This window comes from Saimiri boliviensis, chromosome 14 (genome assembly GCF_048565385.1).
Source record: "Saimiri boliviensis isolate mSaiBol1 chromosome 14, mSaiBol1.pri, whole genome shotgun sequence".
Classification (NCBI taxonomy): Eukaryota; Metazoa; Chordata; class Mammalia; order Primates; family Cebidae; genus Saimiri; species Saimiri boliviensis.
In genome coordinates, this window is record NC_133462.1 from 77,665,205 (window position 1) to 77,691,674 (window position 26,470).

The 26,470-nt window shown below is 37.9% G+C and overlaps 1 protein-coding gene and 1 pseudogene across 17 annotated transcripts in view; both read right to left on the bottom strand.

The window, feature by feature from the left end:
* CDC42BPA (CDC42 binding protein kinase alpha) overlaps positions 1-26,470 on the bottom strand; it is a 327,782-nt gene that overhangs the window by 274,218 nt on the left and 27,094 nt on the right. The gene's annotated exons all lie outside the window — the stretch shown is intronic.
* Positions 1-26,470, bottom strand: part of LOC141581085 (ubiquitin-like modifier-activating enzyme 5 pseudogene) — a 31,770-nt pseudogene continuing 5,300 nt past the window's right edge.

Genomic DNA, 26,470 nt, shown 5'->3' on the forward strand with positions numbered 1-26,470 from the left:
TTCATATTAAAGTTTTTTAACTTAATAATTGAGTTTTGTTTTGTTTTGAGACTGAGTCTCGTTCTGTTGCCCAGACTAGAGTGCAGGGCTGTGATCTCAGCTCACTGCAACCTCCATCTGCAGGGTCCAAGCAATGCTCATGCCTCAGCCTCTTGAGTAGCTGGGATTACAGGTGTGTCCCACTACACCCAGCTACTTTTTGTATTTTTAGTAGATACGAAACTTTGCCATGTTGGCCAGGCTGGTCTTGAACTCCTGACCTCAGGTGATCCACCTGCCTTGGCCTCCCAAAGTGCTGAGATTACAGGAGTGAGCCACTGTGCCTGGCCTGAATTATTACTGAACAAAATTTCAAAACAGTCCTTATGCATATATAGTCTTCACAACATAGTAAGCAGAAGTACAACAGACCCAAAAATATACATCTACAAATACACAGAAATGCTGAATAAAATAGACAAACATGAGAAATTTTAAATATACAATCAAACCTAATGAAGGAGAGAAAAAAGGAAGAAAAATCCCCAAGAATTAGAAATAAAGAAATCTAATCAAAACTTTAAACACAGGAATAGATGCTGCAAAAGCAAAAGTCTTAGACATAGGCCCTAACACGTAGATCCACAAGGAAGGAAGGTATTGCTGGTGGCGTAACAGGTGAAGGATTGGAATGGTTACCCCTGATTAAAACCAGGACCCTTTCTCCATGTGAAGGAATAATAAAAATTCTGATTCTTGGTCCAGTGAAGCCACCTAGGGTATTGGTTGGGGGGGCATCATAAGGGGAAAACATGAGGGTTTGGAGTCTGAATCTGTACTGCCCATGTGGTAAAGAAATCCTCTGACAAAAAAATTAATATCAAATCTAGTTCCTATCCCACAGAAGCAAAAGCATTCAGAGGGAATAGAACTCATCCCAGAAAAATCTACCTCAGTCAAAAGTGAGCTTACAACTAAAAAAAAAAAAAAAAAAAATTAAACTAAATGAGGAAACAGAACACCAAAATGGGGAAAGTTGGCAATCAAAACTAATGGGAAGAAAAGGACCCCCCGCACCCCCGCCAAGAAATCAAGAGAATAATGCAATCTGAAAAACACCATAAAATAAGTGGTTAACAATGGTTCAAGAGATAGAGAAAATACATATGATAATGAAAAAACAGAGATTTGAAAATTAACCAAATAAAACTTCAAGAAATAAAATATACTGCCACTGAAATGTAATTTTAGTGATATATCACTGAAATTGATACATTAGCATGTGCATATAGGACAAAATAATGAATTTTTAAGTAACCAATTTACTTCTCTATGCTGTTTTAAGTACTCAAACCTTTTTTAAAAAAATACTCGGTTACAGCCAGTGATTAAAGAAACCTGAGTGTCTAGAGAGATCCAAGATGGCTGATCACTAACAGCTTGGGATTGTAGCTCCCACTGAAAGCACAAAGAATGAGAGGACGCCACACCTTCACATGAATTCTTGTTGCTCACGCACCAGGAGATTCCCAGCGGAGGAGCCCCACGGGTCGCCAGCGCGACTCTTGTGACCGGCGAGGCGGTTTTGCCGGCGCCTTGGAGCGACGGTTCTTGGTGCAGAGTCGGAAAAACACCATTAATCTTAACGCCGCTGATTTGGTCGGTGCAGTGGGTTGCTCAGATTTTGGCGCTGAGAATCAGTAAGTTGGACGTCCACTCAGAAACCTAATTACAAAGACGGTGAATTCAAAGACCACAGATGGATAAATTTATAACGAAGGGAGGAAAACGGCCAAAAAAGGCTGAGAATGCCCAAGATCAGAACGCCTCTCCCTCAGCGGGGAATCACAGTTCCTCATCAGCAACGGAACAAGGCTTGATGGAGAACGAGTGTGTTCCAATTACAGAAGCAGGCTTCAAAATGTGGATAATGAGAAACTTCTGTGAATTAAAAGAACTTGTTTTAACCCAATCTAAAGCAACTAAGAACTTTGAAAAAAGATTTGACGAAATGTTAACAAGAATACACAATTTAGAGAGGAATATAAGTGAATTGATGGAGCTGAAAAACACAATAGGAGAACTCCGTGAAGTATGCACAAGTTTTAACAGCCGAATTGATCAAGCAGAAGAAAGGATATCAGAGGTCGAAGACCAACTCAATGAAATAAAACAAGAAGACAAGATTAGAGAAAAAAGGATACAAAGGAACGAGCAAAGTCTCCAAGAAATATGGGACTATGTGAAAAGACCTAATCTACGCTTGATAGGTGTACCTGAATGTGACGAAGAGAATGAATCCAAGCTGGAAAATACGCTTCAGGACATTATTCAGGAAAATTTTCCCAGCCTAGTAAGGCAGGATAATATTCAACTCCAGGTAATACAGAGAACACCACAGAGATATTCCTCAAGAAGAGCAACTCCAAGGCACATAATCGTCAGATTCACCAGGGTTAAAATGAAGGAGAAAATACTAAGGGCAGCCAGAGAGAAAGGTCCGGTTACCCACAAAGGGAAGCCTATCAGACTTACAGCAGATCTCTCAGCAGAAACCCTACAAGCCAGAATAGAGTGGGGGCCAATATTCAACATCCTTAAAGAAAAGAACTTTCAACCCAGAATTTCACATCCAGCCAAACTAAGCTTCACATGTGAAGGAAAAATAAAGTTTTTTGTGAATAAGCAAGCACTCAGAGATTTCATCACCACCAGGCCTGCTTTACAAGAGCTTCTGAAAGAACCACTACACATATGAAAGGAACAAACAGTATCAGCCTTTCTAAAAAAATTATCAAAAAGAGCATCAATATAATGAAGAATTTACATCAACTAATGGACAAAATAGCCAGCTAATGGCAGTATTAAACTCATGTATATTATTATTAATTCTAAATTTAAATTGACTAAATCCCTCAATCCAAAGACAGGCAATTTGAATAAAAAACTAAAACCCATCAGTATGCTGCATCCAGATCCATCTCACATTCGAGGATACACAAAGACTCCAAACAAGGGATGGAGAAAGATTTACCAACCAAACAGAGAGCTAAAATAAATAAATAAAAAGCAGAAGTTACAATTAAGCAACAAAGATCAAAAGAAGCAAAGAAGGACATTATATAATGATAAAAGGATCAATGCAACAACAAGAAGAGCTAAAGATCCTAAATATATACGCACCCAATACAGGAATACGCAGACATACAAGACTTATAAAGAGACTTAGACTCCCACATAATAATAGTGGGAGACTTCAACATTAATATTAGACAGATCAATGAGACAGAAAATTAACAACGATATTCAGGACTTGAACTCAGATCTGGAACAAGTAAATGTAATTAACATTTATAGAACTCTGCACTTTAAATATACAAAATATACACTCTTATCAGTACCACATCATATCAACTTAGAAGTTTAAAAGAAATCTTGGTTGGCTCCTTGTTTGCTATTCTCTTCCCTCATTTTCTTTCATGTCTCCATTATTAAGGACAATTATAGGCATACCCATATTTAGACTGCATTCTAGCTCGGGCAATAAAGCAATACCCCCATCCTCTCTCCTTCTTCCTCTTTCTCTTTCTTCTTCTTCTTTATTCTTTTTTAAAAAAAAAAAAAAAAAAAAAAAACAGATAGACAATCCCATAGTGAGTTTCTCAGTTCTCTGCAAAAAAAAAAAAAAAAAGAGGCAAATAGGTATTGGGATTAGATTGATGGTTTAGGGTTAAAAGTTTTAAACATAAGGAATCACACATATTTCTCTGGGCAGAGAGATCAGGTATAGATAGAAGAAAACTTGTTTCCTTGACAAAGAAGAAATTTGGGTCAGCTCATACTGCAGAGCTTCACTATTATCAGTGAAGTAAGGAGCAAAGTTATGTATTCTGAGTAGAACAGATTTCAAGATAGTTTTGAGAAGAGCTCGTAGGTTTTGAAGAGGCATTGAAGGAAATGGGGTATGATAAAAATATCTGAAAGCTATAAGAGGGCCCATTTGAGATTGGGAAAAAAAAAAAAAAAAAAGAAACCTGAGTGACTAGACAACAGGTATAGAAGAACTGCTCGTTGATTGCATACCCACTATTAGATTGAGAGAAAATACGCTTACACTTTGAGTTTCTGTAGTTTGGGGACTCTTTGTTGTAGAAGCTTAGTTTTTGCTGGACACAGCCTTTTTATCTACAGCTCTAGATCCTGATGGCAGTACCTTTTATTGACAAGTTGGCCTTGGTCTGATAACCTTAAGATATCCTGGGAGCTAAAACATGGTTGCAATTGAATAAAAGCTGGTATTTCTGGTGTATCTTGGGAAAGTGAAAAAAAAAAAAAAATACTCGGAAGCAACGGTGGCTCTTGCCTATAATCCCAGCACTTTCAGAGGCCGAGGAGGGTCGAATGTCTGAGGTCAGGAGTTCGAGACTAGCCTGGCCAACATGGTGAAATCCCGTCACTACTAAAAATACAAAAAAAAAAAAAAAACATTAGCTGGGTGTAGTGGCATGTGCCTGTAGTGCCAGCTACTCAGGAGGCTGAGGCAGGAGAATCATTTGAACCCAGGAGGCGGAGGCTGTGGTGAGCCAAGACCATGCCATTGCACTCCAGCCTGGGCAACAAGAGCGGGACTCTGTTTCAAAACAAAAAAAAATACTCTGAAGCAATATTCAAAAATGGGAAAGTATGGGGGAGAATCATACAACCCTTCAACAATATAGTTTAAAGCTATGAAATCCACCCAAGAAAAAGCACATTTACTTCATATTTTATATATCATGTAAAATATTGCTAGATACCTCAAAAACTTTGACTAAGAAATAATGTCCTAAAGGATACTAAGTATATAGCCATGTATTCTGGCACTTATTAAGTATAAATTTAAACCAAATTATATACAATCACAGAAAATATCACCTGGTTTTAAATCAGCCTTTTAAGTCATAGAATATCCTGAGAATGTTATTTTCACATCCACAATCCCAGCAACAATAAACTCTACCTCCTATGACACACCTGACGAACAATAAGGAATACAGTGCTCTAATTACCGGGTGAACTATAAATATACTACACAGATTTTAAAATATAACTCACCTAAACATTAATCTAACACATTCTCATTACTGCAACAAACTTGTGACTTTAATCACAAAGAGTTAATGAAGGTAACAAAGCAGCTACAGATTTTTAACAATTTTCATCAAATCACTTTTGGCCAGGTGTAGTGGCTTCATGCCTGTAATTCCAACACTTTGGGAGGCCCAGGTGGGCAGATCACTTGAGGTCAGGAGTTCAAGACCAGCCTGGCCAACATGATGAAATGCTGTCCCTACTACAAATACAAAAATTAGCCAGACATGGTGGCACACAACTGTAATCCCAGCTACTCGGGATGGTGAGGCAAAAGAATCACTTAACTTGGGAGGTGAGGCTGCAGCAAGCCAAGATCGCGCCCACCACACTCCAGCCTGGATGACAGAGTGAGACGCTGCCTCAAAAAAAAAAAAAAAAAAAAAAATCACTTTCTAACACAGAAAAGCTAAAATATTGTAGTTTATATAATATAGTAGTTTATATAATAATTTTTTAATGGTTACGTCTACATGGTATTAATTAGTCTGCAAACAACTGGAAATTTATTTCAACGAAGGTTCTCTTAAGTCTTCATTATTTGTGTGCAACTCCAGAGAAAGTTAATTTTTATCAATTTACAGTTTAGTGGTCACAATCAGGGAAACTGATACTCTTCCCCACTGACTACAACTCACTGCAGAGGCAATTTAGAACTTTTCTTTTATGCCCACTATACAAGATAAACCTTGCCAACATCTCACTACCTCAAGAATCAAATTTAAATGAAGTATCCAGGAGTAGCCTAAAGAATTAGTGTAATATGGATAGATCTTGGTCTAAATTTATGCCTTGCTCTGCAGTAAAGTACAGTAACTCCAGATACATGTTCCACAAATGCAGTAATTTCTGGATTCTTTGGTTAGTCAGTACAGAATGTAATTCATACTTCCTGAAAGCAACTTTGTCTATTCATGAAAATAGTTGCTTTTTATTTGCCTTTGTCTTATTTTGAATACATATCCACAGGTTTACAGACTTTTTCAATGAATACATTTCAACTTGTATTTCATCAGCAAACATTTGAGAGAATGTTATTTCATAGGTTAACTATTTTGAATTCCCTGTTGGCCAAGTTAGTAGTAGTGGGCAATTTTCTTATAAAAAGCAATTCCAAACATAATAAGCAGATGCTTGCCAGCTCTAATCAATAAGCTATAAGCCTTGTCCTTCTCCTGGTATCTGAGGATCATGTACTGCTTTAATGTCCATGTCCTCATACAACAGACACACAAGATTACTGGAAAGAAAAAAATTACAGGATGAGATTCATCTTTCCCCCACTCCAAAAGGTCAAAATATTTCAATGGTTATGTTTTCAAATAAGATTTATACCCTACAGTATCCTTTGAGGTTTTCTTACTAGAATAAAACATACATTTTAGGAAAGTTAATGATTTAGTTGGAGTGGGGAGAAATAAACAAGTCACAGAATTTTCAAGAAGTCTAACAATTCAGTTAAGAGTATACATTAATTAATGTTGCCCTAAGTTTTATCAGTTTTTAAAATTTGTTCTTAGTTTCAAGGGAAGAGGCTTTAACATAAGAAATAAAATATATGCCAGTCCATTATCTACATATTCTTCATCTTGGCCATGAGGTCTTTCAAGCTTTCACCAGAATCTTCCACTGTTACCTCGGTGACAAAATCTTCTTGCATTTTTGGAATTGTGTATGTCACTGTAATTGCTTCAGGTAAGTCTGGAACTGGACCTGAAGAATTGTTCAACTCTTCTTCTGAAATCTCAGATACCAGCTAATTACCCAACTCGTTATCTTCATGGATTATCTCTTCCTCTTCTTGTATAACCTCTTGTTTGGGCAATCCTGTTACCTTTTTCTTATATTCCTCCTGCTGCTTCCTGCAATTTCTGTCATCACACTGAAGATTTGGCTTCATGGACGTAGTAGAAAAAAAATCCTGCACTGCATTATATCCAAGGTAAAACTAACAGTACCAAAAATTAACAGAAACTTTAACACGCTTTGTACTAAGATCCCAGGAACTACTTCCATAGTGGAAGGACGACTGGCTGCACAAACACCAAAGTGTGCAAAAACTGCACACTTTGGCATCTGTCAGCCTTGAGGTGTTGGTTTGATTGCTGCTGAGTAGTTCTGAGACCTTGAGAAGTTATTTAAACACAAAAGGCTTAATTTCCCTACCTGTACAGGTACCTACACCTCATAACCCTCACAGGGTCATAAGGATTTAATAAAACAATTTATGCAAAGTAGTAAGTACAGTACATAGGACATTAAAAAGATTCAAAAATTATTAACTTATATTACAATCAGAACTTCCCATCGATTTGATCTTGGGTATATTATCCTTTAGACCCCAGTTTCTCCTTCTCTCTGAAACTAGAAATACTTATACATAACTGTAAGAATAAAACATTTTTAAGTGAATGCCTTTCTTCTAAGGAATTTTTTTTTTAACTGATGGTCCAAAGAAGGTCCCCCTTTGAGCTCTAACACTTACAAGCATTCAGGAGACCAAAAAAATGCCTAATAATATCCCAACAAAAATGGCATCTCTTAAACAGAAAAAGAAAAAAATCCTCAAGAATTCAGGGGATTAAGTCCGCTTTGTTCACTACTTTAAACCCTGTTAGTCAGTTACTTTTAAACAAATGAATATTGTAATGTGGCAGACTGCCTAGTTACCTAACGACTATTTTTCCCTTCTTCCTCAGTGACAGACCCTATTTCTGCATAGTGGCAATTTGTTTTACCCCAGATGATGAATTATAATTGGTATATGCCAGTCATTGTAAGCCCTTTCCCCTTTTCCATTGTTTGGTCAGGCATCTGTGTGAAAGTTGCTTTACATTATTTTGACCAATAATAGAAAGAGCCTGAGAGCATCTAGGAGGGGTCTTTTCCTTAATGAGTAAGAAGAACAAAAAGGAAGCCCTTTCTCAAATGCTCTTTCTACGCTAGATATTACTACAACGATATTCTCTTTTAGGAGCTGCCTTGCACCATGAAAGGAAAAACAGGAGAGCTTCAGAGGCCTGCCAATCTAATACTCTGACACTACTGAGCCAGAGAACCAACTCCAGGATTGCCTGCCTCAACACTTCTAATTTAGTAATAAACGTTCTTGTGTTTTTGGTCACTGTTGGTTGTATTCTCTGTTATCGTCAAGCAAATGTTGTTAAAAATATTAAGCATAAAGTCAAATATAATTCCTTCCAGTGGAAAGATAATCTTACCTGGAAATTTTGCTCACTAGTCTGTAACTTATCTTTACATCTGTAAACTGAAACTACACGTGTTTGTGGGACTTTTTCTCAATTAGGCTATCAGAATAGAATTCATAATCTTCAGATAAATTCCATTTGACAAGCTTGGTGTTTTATGTTTTGCATACCAACTTGTCCAAGACTCACAACAAAGTATGAAGATCGTGGCATTACTAGCTTCATTTTACATGAGAAAACAAAAGAATTTAAGTTATATGACCTAATTTACTGCCTTTTTTTTTTTTTTTTTTTTTTCAGAGCTTCACTCTTGTTGTCCAGGCTGGAGTGCAGTGGCACAATCTCAGCTCATCACAACCTCCACCTACCAAGTTGAAGTGATTCTCCTGACTCAGCCTCCTTAGTAGCCAAGATTACAGGCATGTACCACCACACCTGGCTAATTTTGCATTCGTGGTAGAGACAGGGTTTCTCCATCTTGGTTATACTGGTCTCAAATTTCTGACTTCAGGTGATCCACCTACCTCGGTCTCCCAAACTGGTGGGATTACAGGTGTGAGCTACTGTACCTGGCCTTATTTATGTTTTTAAACTAATTTCTGACAATTTTGCTGGCCCTTAAATACTCAAATAAATGAAAGAACTAGGATTCACAACCAGACTATCTAGCATACACTCTTTAGCATGAGATCAGAAGGAGCAGGAAAATATTAAAGTTGCTGGGGAAGGCATAAAGAAGTAAAACTTTAAATGTCTATAGAAGGATATTACAAGATTATGAAAGAAAAGTTAAGTCACTCTAATTTATCACATAAAGTTTGGTCCTACTAAGAAAATGCTTAATTTATACATTTTTATAACAAAATAGATTTTGTTTATATAAGCTACTTCAGCCAAGAATTCACATTTAGTGTTGAATGACAAATAATTCATGAATGAAATCTCTACTACATCCATTTCAGTTCTAATCAGTTACTAAAATATATAACAGAATACACAATGAAATCACTTTGCAAATCCAGTGGTCTCCTAAAACTTAGACGAGATCATCTACTAGAAGGCCTGTGAGGGAGGGAAGGAATAGTATTATAATATTTTAATGTTTTAGAAATATTTGCTGACTCTTAATCATTTAAAAAATGTACAATCTAATCTAGTATCATCTGTCATGTATGCAACTCGCACAGATGCCATCAGATAAAAGGCCACAGATACCTGTTAATGAATATCTATACCTATCAGACAGGCGATTCTCCACGATATTAGTCCATTTTCACACTGCTATAAAGATACTACCTGAGACTTGGTAATTTATAAACAAAAGCGGTTTAATAAAACAGTTCCACACACCTGGGGAATCTTCAGAAAACTTACAATCATGGCAGAAGGTAAAAGGGAAGCAGGCACCTTCTTCACAAGGCAGCGGGAGAGCAAGCAAGTGCAGGAGAAAATGCCACTTTTAAAACCATGAGATGTCATGAGAACTCCCTCACTATCACAAGAACAGTATGGGGATCATGCCCCCCATGATCCAATCACCTCCTACCAGGTCCCTCCCTCAACACCCGGAGATTACAATTCGAAATGAGATTTGGGTGGGGGCACAGAGCCAAACAATATCACCAGGCAAAAGATATGGCAGAAAGAATCTTGTTGGACCATTCATACTAACAGCATGTATTGTACACCTACCATGTCCCAGGCACTGAAACTAGTACTGATTACTTAAGTATGTCAAAATGGCAAAATTGTAGGCAAAATGTATCTAATCTCTGAAAAGTAACATTTATTTTAAAGTTTTTCTTAAGAGAAACCCTAATGTTTCTCTTGGTTTCTCTTAAGAAAATGTTCCTCAAAAGGAAATGCAGAATAATCAAGAAAAAATTTTGAAACACAGGTGTTTTCATTGGAACACAGCCCCATCCATTTATGTTTTGTTTCCAATTGCTTTCATGACATAAGGGCTGAGTTGAATAGCTGACACAGAGACTATGCAGCTCACGAAGCCAAAAATACTTACTGTAGCCATTACAGAAAGTTTGCCAGTTCTTTATTAGTCAATTTCTTCACCAATACTAGATTCTATTTTTACTATAATTTATTAGTTTTGATATCTGGTAGGAAAGACCCATCCCCCACCAGGGTGTATATAAATATAAAATAATAAATAAAACAGTGTGATATGGGGAAAGAGACAGACATACCCATTAATACATATTTATATGTGTATTTTGTATGTGTGGGTGTACACGTGTGTGTGTGTGTGTGTGTGTGTGTGTGTGTGTGTGTGTTATTTTTAAGACAGGGTCATCCTCTGTCACTCAGGCTGAGGCTGGAGGCACTGGTGTGATCACAGCTCACCGCAACCTCAACCTCTTGGGATCAAACGATTCTCTCACCTCAGCCTCTTAAGTAGCTGGAACCACAGGCACATGCTACTACACCTGGCTACGTTTTGTATTTTTTGTAGAGATAGGGTTTCATCACATTGCCCAGGCTGGTCTCAAACTCCTGGACTCAAGCAATCTGCCAACCTTGGCCTCCCAAAGTGTTGGCATTACAGGCATGTGCCACTGTGCACAGCCCATATTTTTATTTTTAAAAAGTCTGAAATTAGGAAAGAGACTAATTCAGGGGTTGGCAAACTTCTTCCATAAAGGCCACAGTAAATATTTTAGGCTTTATGAACTCTTTAGTCTCTGTGCCAATGACTCAACTCAGCCCTTGTATAATCAAAACTAAAAAAATAGTAGGTAAACAAATGGGTGGGGCTATGTTCCAATAAATCTTTATTTACAAAAACAAGGCAGTAAGCTAGATTTGTCTTGTGTGTCAGTCTACTGACCCCTGAACCAATAGAACAATGAAGCAGAAACGGGCTTAGATATAGATATTTTAAACGGGGGAAAGATGAACTATTTGGAAAAAAACTTTAATTCATAATTCACATAACTCAAAACATAATGCCATAAAGAATTTTTTCTTAATCTATAGTAATATTAGGAAAAAATAATGGAGCATATTCACATAATATTGAAATGACAAAAGCTGTTTTAGCAACACAAAGCCTTATGGCCAGAGTATTAACAATAAAAAGATTTACCTATATAAAAACTTAAGTTTCGCCGGGCGCGCTGGCTCAAGCCTGTAATCCCAGCACTTTGGGAGGCCGAGGCGGGTGGATCACGAGGTTGAGAGATCGAGACCATCCTGGTCAACATGGTGAAACCCCGTCTCTACTAAAAAGACAAAAAATTAGCTGGGCATGGTGGCTCGTGCCTGTAATCCCAGCTACTCAGGAGGCTGAGGCAGGAGAATTGCCTGAACCCAGGAGGCGGAGGTTGCGGTGAGTCGAGATCGCGCCATTGCACTCCAGCCTAGGTAACAAGAGCGAAACTCTGTTTCAAAAAAAAAAAAAAACTTAAGTTTCCTATAAGGTAAAAGATAACACAGTAGCTCACCAAAGCCTCTGCAGGCAGTGACTAGGCTGCCTCCTCAATGGGTAGGGCAGCTCTGATAAAAAGGCAGCAGCACAACGGAAACTCATAAATAAAGCCCTAACTACCCGGGACAGAGCACCTGGCAGGGGAGGGGGACGGTTAAGAGTTCCGGTTATGAGTTCCACTGCAGCAGACTTAAAGGTACCTGCCCAGCAGCTCTACATGAACAACAGAGATCACAGCTTAGCACTTGACCTACTACTATAAAGGACCAACTAACTCCTCAAGCAGCTCCCTGACCCACGTATATCCAAAGAGTCACCTCATAAAGGAGAGCTCAGACTGACATTTGGTGGGTATCCATCTGGGACAAATACAGCAGAAGAAGAAACTGGCAGCAATCCTGTTCTGCAGCCGCTGCAGGTGATCCCCAGGCAAGCAGGGCCTGGAGTGGACCTCAGAAGTCCTATAGCAAAGGGGCCAGACCATTAGAAGGAAAACTAAGAAACAAAAGAAATAACTTCATCATCAAGAAACCGGACATCCACTCAAGAGACCCAATCTGAAAGTCAACAACTTCAAAGACGACAGGTGGATAAATCCATGAAGACTAGAAGAAACCAGCGCAAAAAGGAGGAAAGCACCTGAAACCAGAACGCCTCTCCTCCTACACAATATCACAACTCCTTACCAGCAAGGGAACAAGGTTGGATGGAGAACAAATGTGATGAATTGACAGAATCAGGCTTCAGAAAGTGGGTAATAAGAAACTTCTGTGAGCTGGCCGGGCGCGGTGGCTCAAGCCTGTAATCCCAGCACTTTGGGAGGCCGAGGTGGGTGGATCACGAGGTCGAGAGATCGAGACCATCCTGGTCAACATGGTGAAACCCCGTCTCTACTAAAAAATACAAAAAATTAGCTGGGCATGGTGGCGCGTGCCTGTAATCCCAGCTACTCAGGAGGCCGAGGCAGGAGAATTGCCTGAACCCAGGAGGCGGAGGTTGCGGTGAGCCGAGATCGCGCCATTGCACTCCAGCCTGGGTAACAAGAGCGAAACTCCATCTCCAAAAAAAAAAAAAAAAAAAAAAAAAGAAACTTCTGTGAGCTAAAAGAATATATTCTAACCAAATGCAAAGAAACTAAGAACCTTGAAAAAAGATCTGATGAAATGCTAACAAGAATGGACAACTTAGAGAGGAATATAAGTGAACTGATGGAGCTGAAAAACACAACACAAGAACTTCGTGAAGCATGCACAAGTTTCAACAGCCAAATAGACCAAGCAGAAGAAAGGATATCAGAGGTCGAAGATCAACTCAATGAAATAAAACGAGAAGGCAAGATTAGAGAAACAAGGGTAAAAAGGAATGATCAAAGTCTCCAAGAAATATGGGACTATGTGAAAAAACCTAATCTATGTTTGATAGGTGTACCTGAATGTGATGGAGAGAATAAATCCAAGTTGGAAAATACTCTTCAGGATATCATCCAGGAAAACTTCCCCAACCTAGCAAGGCAGGACAATATTCAAGTCCAGGTAATACAGAGAACCCCACAAAGATATTCCTCAAGAAGAGCAACCCGAAGGCACATAATTCAGATTCACCAGGGTTGAAATGAAGGAGAAAATGCTATGGGCAGCCAGAGAGAAAGGTTGGGTTATCCACAAAGGGAAGCTCTTCAGACTCACAGCAGATCTCTCAGCAGAAACCTACAAGCCAGAAGAGAGAGGGGGCCAATATTCAACATCCTTAAAGAAAAGAACTTTCAACCCAGAATTTCATATCCAGACAAACTAAGCTTCGTAAGTGAAGGAAAAATAAAATCCTTTGAGAAAAAGCAAGTACTCAGAGATTTCATCACCACCAGGCCTGCTTTACAAGAGCTCCTGAAAGAGGCATTCAACATAGAAAGGCACAACCAGTACCAGCCACTCCAAACACATACCAAATGGTAAAGAGCATCGATACAATGAAGAAACTGCATCAACTAAGGGGCAAAACAGCCAGCTAGCATCAAAATGGCAGGATCAAATTCACACATAACAATATTAACCCTAAATGTAAATGGGCTAAGTGCCCCAATCAAAAGACACAGACTGGCAAATTGGATAACATGTCAAAACCCATTGATGTGCTGTATCCAGGAAACCCATCTCACATGCAAGATACACAAAGCCTCAAAATAAAGGGATGGAGGAAGATTTACCACACAAATGGAGAGCAAAGAAAAGCAGGAGTTGCAATTCTTGTCTCTTATAAAACAGACTTTAAACCAACAAAGATCAAAAGAGACAAAGAAGGACTCTATATAATGGTAAAAGGATCAATGCAATAAGAAGAGCTAACGATCCTAAATATATACGCACCCAACAGGAGCACCCAGATACGCAAGGCAAGTTCTTAATGACTTATAAAGAGACTTAGACTCCCACACAATAATAGTGGGAGACTTTAACACCCCATTGTCAATATTAGACAGATCAACGAGACAGAAAATTAACAAGGATATCCAGGACTTGAACTCAGACCTGGACCAAGCAAACCTAGTAGACATTTACAGAACTCTCCACCCCAAATCCACAGACTATACATTTTCCTCAGCACCACGTCACACCTACTCTAAAACTGACCACATAATTGGAAGTAAATCACTCTTCAGCAAATGCAAAAGAAAGGAAATCATAACAGTCTCTCAGACCACAGTGCAATCAAGTTGGAACTCAGAATTGAGAAACTAACTCAGAACCACACAGCTTCATGGAAACTGAAAAACTGGCTTTTGAATGTTGACTGGATAAAGAATGAAATGAAGGCAGAAATAAAGACGTTCTTTGAAACCAACGAGAACGAAGACCAGAATCTCTGGGACACATTTAAAGCAGTCTCTAGAGGAAAATATACAGCAATACATGCCCACATGATAAGCAAGGAGAGATCTAAAATTGACACCCTATCATCAAAATTGAAAGAGCTAGAGGAGCAGGATCAAAAAAAAAAAACTCAAAACCTAACAGAAGACAAGAAATAACTTAAGATCAGAGCAGAACTGAATGAGATAGAGGCACAAAAAACCCTTCAAAAAAATCAATAAATCCAGGAGCTGGTTTTTCAAAAAGATCAACAAAATAGACCACTAGCCAGATTAATAAAAAAGAAAAGAGAGAATAATCAAATCGATACAATAAAAAACGATAAAGGGAATATCACCACAGATTCCGAAGAAATTAAAACCATCATCAGAAATTATTACAAACAACTCTATGCACATAAACTAGTAAACCTGGAAGAAATGGATAAATTCCTGTACACTTGCATCTCCCAAGCCCAAATCAGGAAGAAGTCGAAACCCTGACTAGACCAATAACAAGGTCTGAAGGTGAGGCAGCAATTAAGAGCCTACCACCCAAAAAAAAGCCCAGGTCTGGATGGGTTCACAGCCAAATTCTACCAGACATACAAAGAGGAGCTGGTACCATTCCTTCTGAAACTATTCCAAGTAATCCAAAAAGAGAGAATCCTTCCCAAATTATTTTATGAGACCAACATCATCCTGATACCAAAACCCAGCAGAGTCTCAACAAGAAAAGAAAACTTCAGGCCAATATCCATGATGAACATAGATGCAAAAATCTTCAATAAAATACTGGCAAGCCGGCCGGGCGCGGTGGCTCAAGCCTGTAATCCCAGCACTTTGGGAGGCCGAGGCGGGTGGATCATGAGGTCGAGAGATCGAGAGCAACCATGGTCAACATGGTGAAACCCCGTCTCCACTAAAAAAAATACAAAAAATTAGCTGGGTATGGTGGTGCGTGCCTATAATCCCAGCTACTCAGGAGGCTGAGGCAGGAGAATTGCCTGAACCCAGGAGGCGGAGGTTGCGGTGAGCCGAGATCGCGCCATTGCACTCCAGCCTGGGTGACAAGAGCAAAACTCCATCTCGGGAAAAAAAAAAAATACTGGCAAGCCGATTGCAACAGCACATCAAAAAGCTTACTCACCACGATCAAGTAGGATTCATCCTGGGGATGCAAGGCTGGTTCAACATATGCAAGTCTATAAATGTAATTCACCACATAAACAGAACCAAAGACAAAAACCACATGATTATCTCAATTGATGCAGAGAAGGCCTTTGACAAAATTCAACAGCCCTTTATGCTAAAAACCCTCAACAAACTAGGTATTGATGGAACGTATCTCAAAATAATAAAAGCTATATACGACAAACCAATAGCCAATATCATACTGAATGGGCAAAAACTGGAAGCATTCCCTTTGAAATCTGGCACTAGACAAGGATGCCCTCTCACAATTCCTATTCAATATAGTACTGCAAGTACTAGCCAGAGCAATCAGGCAAGAAAAAGAAATAAAGGGTATTCAAATAGGAAAGGAGGAAGTCAAATTGTTTCTATTTGCAGACGATGTGATTGTATAAGTAGAAGACCCCATCATCTTAGCCCAGAATCTCCTGAAACTGATAAGCAACTTCAGCAAAGTCTCAGGATACAAAATCGATGTGCAAAAATCCAAGCATTCCTATACACCAATAACAGACTTAAAGAGAGCAACATCAAGAACAAACTTCCATTTACAATTGGTACAAAGAGAATAAAATACCTAGGAATGCAACTAACAAGGAACGTAAAGGACCTCTTCAAGGAGAACTACAAGCCACTGCTCAACGAAATAAGAGAGGACACAAACAGATGGAGAAACATTGCATGCTCATGGTTAGGAAGAATCATTATCGTGAAAATGGCCATACAGCCCAAAGTAATTTACAGATTCAACGCTATCCCCATCAAACTACCAATGACCTTCACAGAACTGGAAAAAAACACCTTAATCTTCATATGGAACCAAAAGAGAGCCTGCATAGCCAAGTCAATTCTAAGCAAAAAGAACAAAGCGGGAGGCATCACACTACTGGACTTCAAACTATACTACAAGGCTACAGTAATCAAAACAGCATGATACTGTCACCGAAACGGAGATATAGACTAATGGAACAGAACAGAGGCCTCAGAGGCAACACAACATACCTACAACCATCCAATCTTTGAAAAACCTGACAAAAACAAGCAATGGGGAAGGGAATCCCTGTTTAATAAGTGGGGTTCGGAAAACTGGCTAGCCATGTGCACAAAGCAGAAACTGGACCCCTTCCTGACACCTTACACTAAAATTAACTCCAGATGGATTAAAGACTTAAACATAAGACCTACACCATAAAAACCCTAGAAGAAAATCTAGGCAAAACCATTCAGAACATAGGTATAAGCAAGGACTTCATGACTAAAACACCAAAAGCATTGGCAACAAAAGCCAAAATAGACAAATGGGACCTAATGAAACTCCACAGCTTCTGCACAGCAAAAGAAACAGTCATTAGAGTGAATCGGCAACCAACAGAATGGGAAAAAATGTTTGCAGTCTACCCATCTGACAAAGGGCTTATATCCAGAATTTACAAAGAACTAAAACAGATTTATAAGAAAAAAACAAGCCCATTCAAAAGTGGGTGAAGGAGTGAAGGATATGAACAGACACTTCACGAAAGAAGACATACATGAGGCCAACAAACACATGAAAAAATGCTCATCATCACTGGTCATTAGAGAAATGCAAATCAAAACTACATTGAGATACCATCTCATGCCAGTTAGAATGGTGCTCATTAAAAAATCTGGAGACAACAGATGCTGGAGAGGATGCGGAGAAATAGGAACACTTTTACACTGTTGGTAGGAGTGTAAATTAGTTCAACCATTGTGGAAGACAGTGTGGCAATTCCTCAAGGACCTAGACATAGAAATTCCATTTGACCCAGCAATCCCATCACTGGGTATATATCCAAAGGATTATAAATCATTCTACTATAAGGACACGTGCACACAAATGCTCCTTGTAGCACTGTTTACAATAGCAAAGACCTGGAACCAATCCAAATACCCATCGATGATAGACGGGACAGGGAAAATGTGGCACATATACACCATGGAATACTATGCAGCCATCAAAAATGATGCGTTCGTGTCCTTTGTAGGGACATGGATGAATCTGGAAAGCATCATTCTCAGCAAACTGACACAAGAACAGAAAATCAAATACTCCATGCTCTCACTCATAGGTGGGTGTTGAACAATGAGAACACATGGGCACAGGGAGGAGAGCATTACACACTGGGGTCTGTTGGGAGGAAACGGGGAGGGACAGTGGGGGTTGGGAGTTAGGGAGAGATAGCATGGGGAGAAATGCCAGGTACAGGTGAAGGGAAGGAAGGCAGGAAATCACGCTGCCATGTGTGTACCTATGTAACAATCTTGCATGTTCTTCACATGTACCCCAAAACCCAAATTGCAACTTAAAAAAATAGTAACATGAGCGAAGTTTAAGAAAAATAAAACAACACTGGAAAAATATATTTGCCACAAATATTTACATAACAAAAAAATAACACATAGAACATATAGTTTTTATAAATCACTAATATTAATATTAGAAAAACAGACATTGGCAATTAAAAAAGAAAATCATATGGAAAATGTCTAACATCTGAAAGTAAATCAGAGATTTTTATACTAATGTAAGAAGTATCAATTATTGACCATGGGATAGGCAAAAAATACTGATAATATTCTGTTCCTAGGAAACAAGGACTCTCATATCCCAGTGTTAGAAGTTTAAACTGGTATCCTTTGTGGGGGAAGTAATATTATATTGCAGTAACTTTACATATTTTAAATGTACATTCCTTTTGCCCAAAAAATTCACTTCTGAGCACATATGCAAGCGCTTAAATACTGTATGTTAGAATGGAAAACTGGAAACTACCTAGGAAATACCAAAATGGTATATAAATTACAGGACAGCCATTCCATGAACACTATACCCATATATATTCATATCATGAAATATATGTGGCAAATAAAATCAAGTAGACCTACATGAATTAACAAAAGCTTCTCTAATGTATACTGTAAAAAAGGCATTCACATGAACAATGTTAACAATTACGCCATTTATGTAAATTAAAGAAAAGGTTGTACGCATATGTTTATGTACACAAATACTTAAGTGAATGTATAGGAAAAAGACATGTGTCAAACAATTAAGCAAAGAATCAGAGGTAATTTCTGTGCCAAAGAATGAAAATAAAGAATAGGAAAGAAGGCACCTCCACTTTTATTTCTGAAAGCAGAGAACCACCTAATTAAAAATATCGAATCTGGGATCAGACAAACCTGAGTCAGGTCTAGATGCTTGTCACTTAGCTACATAAACTTATATTAGTTACTTATTTCTTCTAAACCTCACTTGCAAAATGGTGATAACAGCAGAACGTAAGTCATGAGTTGTTCGGATTTTTGTTAACTTTTATTTTGTGGAAAAATATATGTAACAAAATATGCCACTTTATTGTTAAGTGTACATCAGTGAGATTACTTACATTCAATGTTGTACAAACATTACCACTATTTCTAAAACTTCATCACCCCAAACAGTAACTCTGTAAACAGTAAGCAATAATTCCCTATCCCCTCCCTTGCCCACCACCACATCCCATGCCCGGTAACCACTAATCTACATTCTGTCTCTATAAATTTGCCTATTCTACATACTGCATATAAGTAGAATCATATATGTCTGGTTTATGTCACTAGGCATGTTTTCAATGTTCAATGATGTTGCACAGCATGTGTCAGAACTTCATTCTTCTTATGGCTAAATAATACTCCATTGCATTCTTATGCCACATGCATTTTATCCATTTTTTCCGTTTATCCAGTTAATGATGATTTGGGGTGTTTACATTTTTGGCTATTGTGAGTGGTTGTTACATGCCAGTGCTTTGAATGCTGGCATGGCAGTATCTGTTTGAGTCCATTAATGGGTTAAAATCGGTTTTTAATTAAATAAGAATACACAATACATAATGTGATACCTGGTACACAAAATGGTTCAATAAATGTTCATTATAGGCCGGGTATGGTGGTTCGCACCTGTAATCCCAGAACTTTGGGAGGCCGAGGCAGGTGGATCATTTGAGGTCAGCAGTTTGAGACCAGCCTGGCCAACGTGGTAAAACCCCAACTCTACTAAAAATACAAAAATCAGCTAAGTGGTAGTGGCGTGCACCTGTATGTTTTTTAAATAAACAAAATAACCATATATTCATGTACGACGTGTGTATTTTCTTTTAAATGATTATGCCTAAATCACAACAAGATCTAACGATGAACTAATGACACAATGAACGGAAGTGCATGGCCAGGAGGCAGATATTATCAGTAGAGAGTATCTGTGAGTGAGAAACTTGGGTGGCAGTCTTTGGTGCACAGTAGAGGGATATATTTAACACTGGGAAAAAATACTAATCTACTTGGCACATCATTCCTATCATATGCTATCAGAACTTAAATTCATTGAAGTAGCTATCCTTACACCAGTTTCATTCTTCAAGTAAACTTTTACTTGTAGAAAAAGAAAAGCAGTGGTGAGAATGATATAAATGGCTCTGAGAGCTAATAGATACATTCTTTACTGTAAATTGCTAACTGGCATTGTAGTTCATCTACTTTGCCTCCTATAAATAAGATTACTGAATATACTTGTACTCTAACCAATTCTTTAAGGCTGAAATTGAAAGCTTAATAAATTCACCCAAAAAACTCATTATTCACATAACTCTTCACATATTTAACCCTTTACTGAGCATCTATTCAATTTCAGCTACTGTATTAGAAAAGGGAAACATTAGTTGTAACTAATGGGTAACTAAAGGGTAACATTGATAGTTACCTAGGCAATCTTCCCATGGCAACAATTTAACCTCATTATAAGCCTTCTTTCAAGCATCCTCAGTTATTGAATCATTCATAATGTATAAATCAACAACTGGTTAACAATAAATTTTACATAGTAGTTTCCTAAAAGATAAATTACAAAGAAAAAAATCAACGTAGGTACTATGTAAATTTATTTCTATCCAGCTCGTAAGACACTATTATAAATTAATCTTTCTTAACTATTTTGTACATTTAAAATACGACAAAAGTGAAAAGCAAAATTTGGCCACTTTGTTTATCTTTTAAAAAATTCTTCCGGCCGGGCGCGGTGGCTCAAGCCTGTAATCCCAGCACTTTGGGAGGCCGAGGCGGGTGGATCACGAGGTCGAGAGATCGAGACCATCCTGGTCAACATGGTGAAACCCCGTCTCTACTAAAAATACAAAAAACTAGCTGGGCGTGGTGGCGCGTGCCTGTAATCCCAGCTACTCAGGAAGCTGAGGCAGGAGAATTGCCTGAACCCGGGAGGCGGAGGTTGCGGTGAGCCGAAATCGCGCCATTGCACTCCAGCCTGGGTAACAAGAGCGAAACTCCGTCTCAAAAAAAAAAAAAAAAAAAAAAATTCTTCCAAGTTAGATTTTGGAGAAAGAAAGAGAATTTAAGATAATTCTAAGGTCACCTATAAGAACAAATGTAGGAGAAAAGCCAAGAAAACATTTTAAAAGAAATAATAAGGTCCTTACTCTACCAGAGCCGTTAAAGTGTGTTCTAAAATTATCAGTTCAAATGCAGACAATCTAAAAAGTAACCTACATATACCACAGATATATCAGAACTGGATATTTTTATGTTCTTTGAATGGGGAAGAAGTTTTCTAATCAGAATGCCAAAAGAAAAACCCTAAAGGAAAAGATTTAACTAAATGAAAGTTACAGTTTTATTATGTACCAAAGTTATATTTTTAAAAATACTCTAAGTTCAAAAGAAAAAATATGGCTGGGCGCAGTGGCTCACGCCTGTAATCCCAGCACTTTGAGAGGCTGAGGTGGGTGGATCACGAGGTGAAGAGATCAAGACCATCCTGAACAACATGGTGAAACCCCAACTCTACTAAAAAATACAAAAATTAGCTGGGTGTGGTGGCACACACCGGTAGTCCCAACTACTTGGGAGACTGAGGCAGGAGAATTGCTTGAACCTAAGAGGCAGAGGTTGCAGTGAGCCAAGATGGCGCCAACTGCACTCCAGTCTGGCGCCTGGCGCCTGGCGACAGAGCAAGACTCTGTCTCAAAAAAAGAAAAAATACTCTAAGTTCAAAAGAAAAAACACAAATGGGGGACATATCTGTCATCTATGATGGTCAGAGGGTTGCTATCCCTAAAATTCAAGGAGCTTTTGCAATATAGTAAGAAATAAAAGAACACAATAGAAAATTGGGTAAATGTGTAAGGTGTTTTTTATTTTAGAGTTGGGATCTCAAAATGTTGCCCAGGCTAGTCTCAAACTCCTGGCCTCAAGTGACCCTCTGCCTCAGCCTCTCTAGTAGCTGGTATTACAGATGTGAGCTACTATGCCTGGCCCTATAATTTCAGAAATAAATTATAAATTTTAAAACACATTTTTAAAGTCATAAACAATGAACAGAATAATGTTTTTATGAAGTATATCAAGTAATTGAGAGATCTGGTTTCAGAGTCAGAAAAACTTGACTGCAAAACCTGGCTCCATCATTAAATAAGTTACTTAACCTATCTAATTCTCCATTTCTTTATGGAGACTATTTACTAACTCAAAGGTACTGACAAGATAAGTATTTTATGAATAAATGAGATAAAAACTTCAAAGAAGGGCTGGGCACAGTAGCTCATGCCTGTAATTCCAGCAGTTTGGGAGGCCGAGGTGGGTGGTTCACCTGAAGTCAGGAGTTTGAGACCAGGTTGGCCAATACGGTGAAATCCCATCTCTACTAAAAATTTAACAAATTAGCTGGTAATGGTGGTGCATTCCTGTAATCTCAGCTACTTGGGAGGTTGAGGCAGGAGGACTGCTTGAACCTGGGAGGCAGAGGTTGCAGTGAGCCAAGATTGCACCATTGCACTCCAGCCTGGGCAACACAGGGAGACTCTGTCAAAAATTTAAAAATAAATAAAAATAAAAAAACTTTACAGAGGCAAGACCTGGCTGTAAGATGACTGATAAAAACAGGGAGGAGTTCAACTTATAAGGAAAAGAATGATGCTAGTGGAGACTTCAGGAGAATATTTTAACCTGCTAAAATATCTGGGTGAGACTGAGACAGGTAGCACACATGATCTGTCCATGGTTCTGATCCTCCATGAACTGTTAGGACATAGCTCATTCTAATTGCGAAATACTGATGACACTTCTTCAAAGTTCCCTAGGAATGCTCCAACAGATTAAGCACTAAAGGAAAAGAATGGAAGAAACAAGGGAAAAAATAACCCAAAGCTCTTGAAACAGCTTACCCACCGAGAGGTGACATATTTGGGATTACAAGGTGGCAGTAGGGGGCTGGGGCGGGGGGGAAGGGGTCCAGGTTTGAGAGTTTTCTTTAATGATGGGGTTTCACCATGATGGTCAGGCTGGTCTTGAACTCCTGACCTCAGGTGATACACCCACCTCGGCCTCCGAAAGTGCTAGGATTATAGGCATGAGCCACCGTGCCCAGCCTTGACAGTTTTCAAATATTCATATATAACAAAGACAGAAAAGGAAGACTATTTCCCCCACTCTGTGAATTTGTGAGAAAAAGTCTTACAGAAAGACTATGGAATTACATATATTTGGGTTTGCAGCAATTCTGTAGTATTTATCTCCTAAAATGGCTGATAAAAGTCAACAACATACAGTACATGAAGAGACGTAAGGAGTAAAAGAAAGGAATCTCCCAGTGGCCACATCTCCACAAAAATTCTCCACCTCCACACCTTATAATAGCTATGAACCAAAAGTAGACACCTGTCCCAAACTATTCCAATGGGGTTCTCTTTTTCTAAATTAAAAGAAACAGAGACTACAAGTCATAGGAGAGATCCTTGGGAAAAGCATAAAAGAAAGTGACAATATTCATAACTTAAATGTGGAAATTTCAACTGGGCAGTCTCAAAACAAAGAGAAATGAAGTGTTGTATCTTCTAAACAAGTAAAGGGGAAAATTAAATCAGGCAAATATACTGAATTAATCTAAAAGACGGTGAGAACATATGAAAAAATAAATACAGAAAAAGGTTTTTAAATGGTAGAAATACATCCAAATAAATCTGTATTTATAATAAATGTAAATGGCCTCCCTGCTCTGTTAAACTACAAAGATTTCATACCATGGGGGAAAAAATCCAGTTATATGCTGTTTACAAAAACTATCCAAACACAAGACTACAGAAAGAATGAAAATGAAAGGATGGACAAAGATAAACCAGGAAAATAATATTCAAATAAAGGTATATTATTTACATGAATATGAAGAGAAAAGGGGAACTTTAAGGCAGAAAGCTTCACTACAGATAATGACTGCAATAGAGAAAGGTGCAATTCATCAGGAAAACACAGAAATTCTACACTTTAGATACCTAACTGACCTAGCCTCAATGTATAAAATGGGCAAAAACTGACAAGAGTTACACAGAAAAGTTGGCAAAATTGCCATTAAGTTAGGTAATTTTAACACCTATCTCTGTAATTGATAAGTGAAGCATACAAAACTTTGACAATCTAAATAATAAGCTGAATCTAGTAGACACAAATGCAATACAACTACAGAAGAAATACTATTTTGAAAACCATACAGAACATTTCTAAATCTTAAGCAAATGCTGGGGCATGACACAAAAAATATTTTAAACTAATGGCTTTTTTTAAAAAGCATTGGAAATTAAGACCTAGCTAAACAACTCATAGGTCAAAAATAGAAATAAGAAAGCAGAAAACATTTAGAATGGAGCAATAATGAAAAGACAACATATCAAAACTTACGAGATGCAACTAAGGTGACACTTAGAAATCTTAAGTCTTAATACCTACATTAGAAAAGAATAATGCTAAAAATTAACAAGCCAATCACAGAACTTTAGAAGATGGAAAACTGAAAAGTAAATGAAAGATAATACAGATGAGAGTAGATGTTAATAAAATTAAAACAACTATTAAATAGACAAAAATCAAACTTACAAAAAATTCACACAATTGATAAACCTCTAAAAGGAGTGATAAAAAAGAGAAGTGACACAAATAAAACAATATTAAAAATGTAAAAAAAAGTATGCAATTATGGACATTAAGAGAGTAAACAGAAAAACAATTATTGTGAAAAAATTTATGCCAATAAGCTTTAAAATTAAAAGTGGGCAAATTCATAGAAAAAGTCAACTTGCCAAATGACCAAGAATAGAGAACTTGAACAACCCTATTTCTAGTAAAGAAACTGAACCCATATTTAAAATCTTTCTATAAAGAAAACTCCAGAATGAGATGGATTTATCACTAAATTTTTCCAAACATCTCAATACTGAATGTAGAAATGGCACCAACATTCGAGGGAATACACCTCATCCTTTTTGATGAGGACAGCATAATGTTAATATCTAAAATTTACAAGGACAACATTACAAAACTACAGAGTAATCTCTCTGGCAAACATAATCCAAAAAAAAATCCTAATCACAGCATTAGTAAATCAAATCCAGAAATACGTTACCCATCACAACCAAGATGAGTTTAATTCAGGTATTTAAGATTAATTTAATAGTCAAACTTCAATGTTAATCACCACATAATGGAACTTAAAAACTGAAAAATCATAAGATCATCTCAATAAATGTAAACAATTGATAAAATTCAGTAACAATGTCTATTAAAATTTAAAATCTTATGTCAGGCACAGTGGCTTATGCCTGTAATCCCAGCACTTTGGGAGTCCGAGGCAGGTATATCACAAAGCCAGGAGATCCAGACCATCCTGGCTAACACGGTGAAACCCTGTCTTTACTAAAAACACAAAAATTAACTTGGCATGGAGGCGAGCGCCAGTAATCCCACCTACTCAGGAGAATCCCTTCAACCAGGGAGGCAGGGTTCCTGAGGTTGCAGGTCCCTGAGGTCGCCGGGACCTGAGATCACACCAATGTACTCCAGCCTGGGCAACAGAAAGAGACTCCATCTCAAAAAATAAAAAATAAAATCTCTTAGAAAACTAGGTATAGATATACTGAATAAAACTCTTAAGTAGTTTTTAACTTAACTTCTAAGCCAATATTGCCAGAAACAAGAGTCAAACTAGGGCACTTAACATTGACTTTAGAGCCCATGCTTTCTCCACTACACTATAGCAATGGCTGTGAAATTTTAATACTAATTGAAGTACTAAATTGAACAACGTCAAAATACTTTGTAGTACTAATCCCAGTAACTTGATCCCATGCAAAAACCAAAGGGATTTTTAAAGGCTGTTTTGGAATTCGAGAATACTGGTTCTACATTAATTTCCCTAGTATTTTTGTTGTTACACTGTCCCTACTAAGCTTTTAAAAAGCAATGTACTGCCTTGAACACTTTTAAATTATAGCTCAAATGTTTAATTATAGGTTTAAATGGTTGCAAAGGATGTAATTTCCAACATGTTTCAGATTGCATATGTGCTTTAAATAGAATTCCATCAAAATCTGGCATTTATGAAATTTTATGGAAAATGTCCACCAGATAATCTAATTAGCAAAGCCAGTCCTCACTGTCAAAATGGCAAAAGACTTGTTCTCTAACACTCAACTGAGACTTAAGGGGAATACTAGGGAAATTAAGGTAGAACCAATATTCTCGAATTCCAAAACAGCCTTTAAAAATCCCTTTGGTTTTTTGCATGAGATCAAGTTATTGGGATTAGTACTACAAAGTATTTTGACCTTG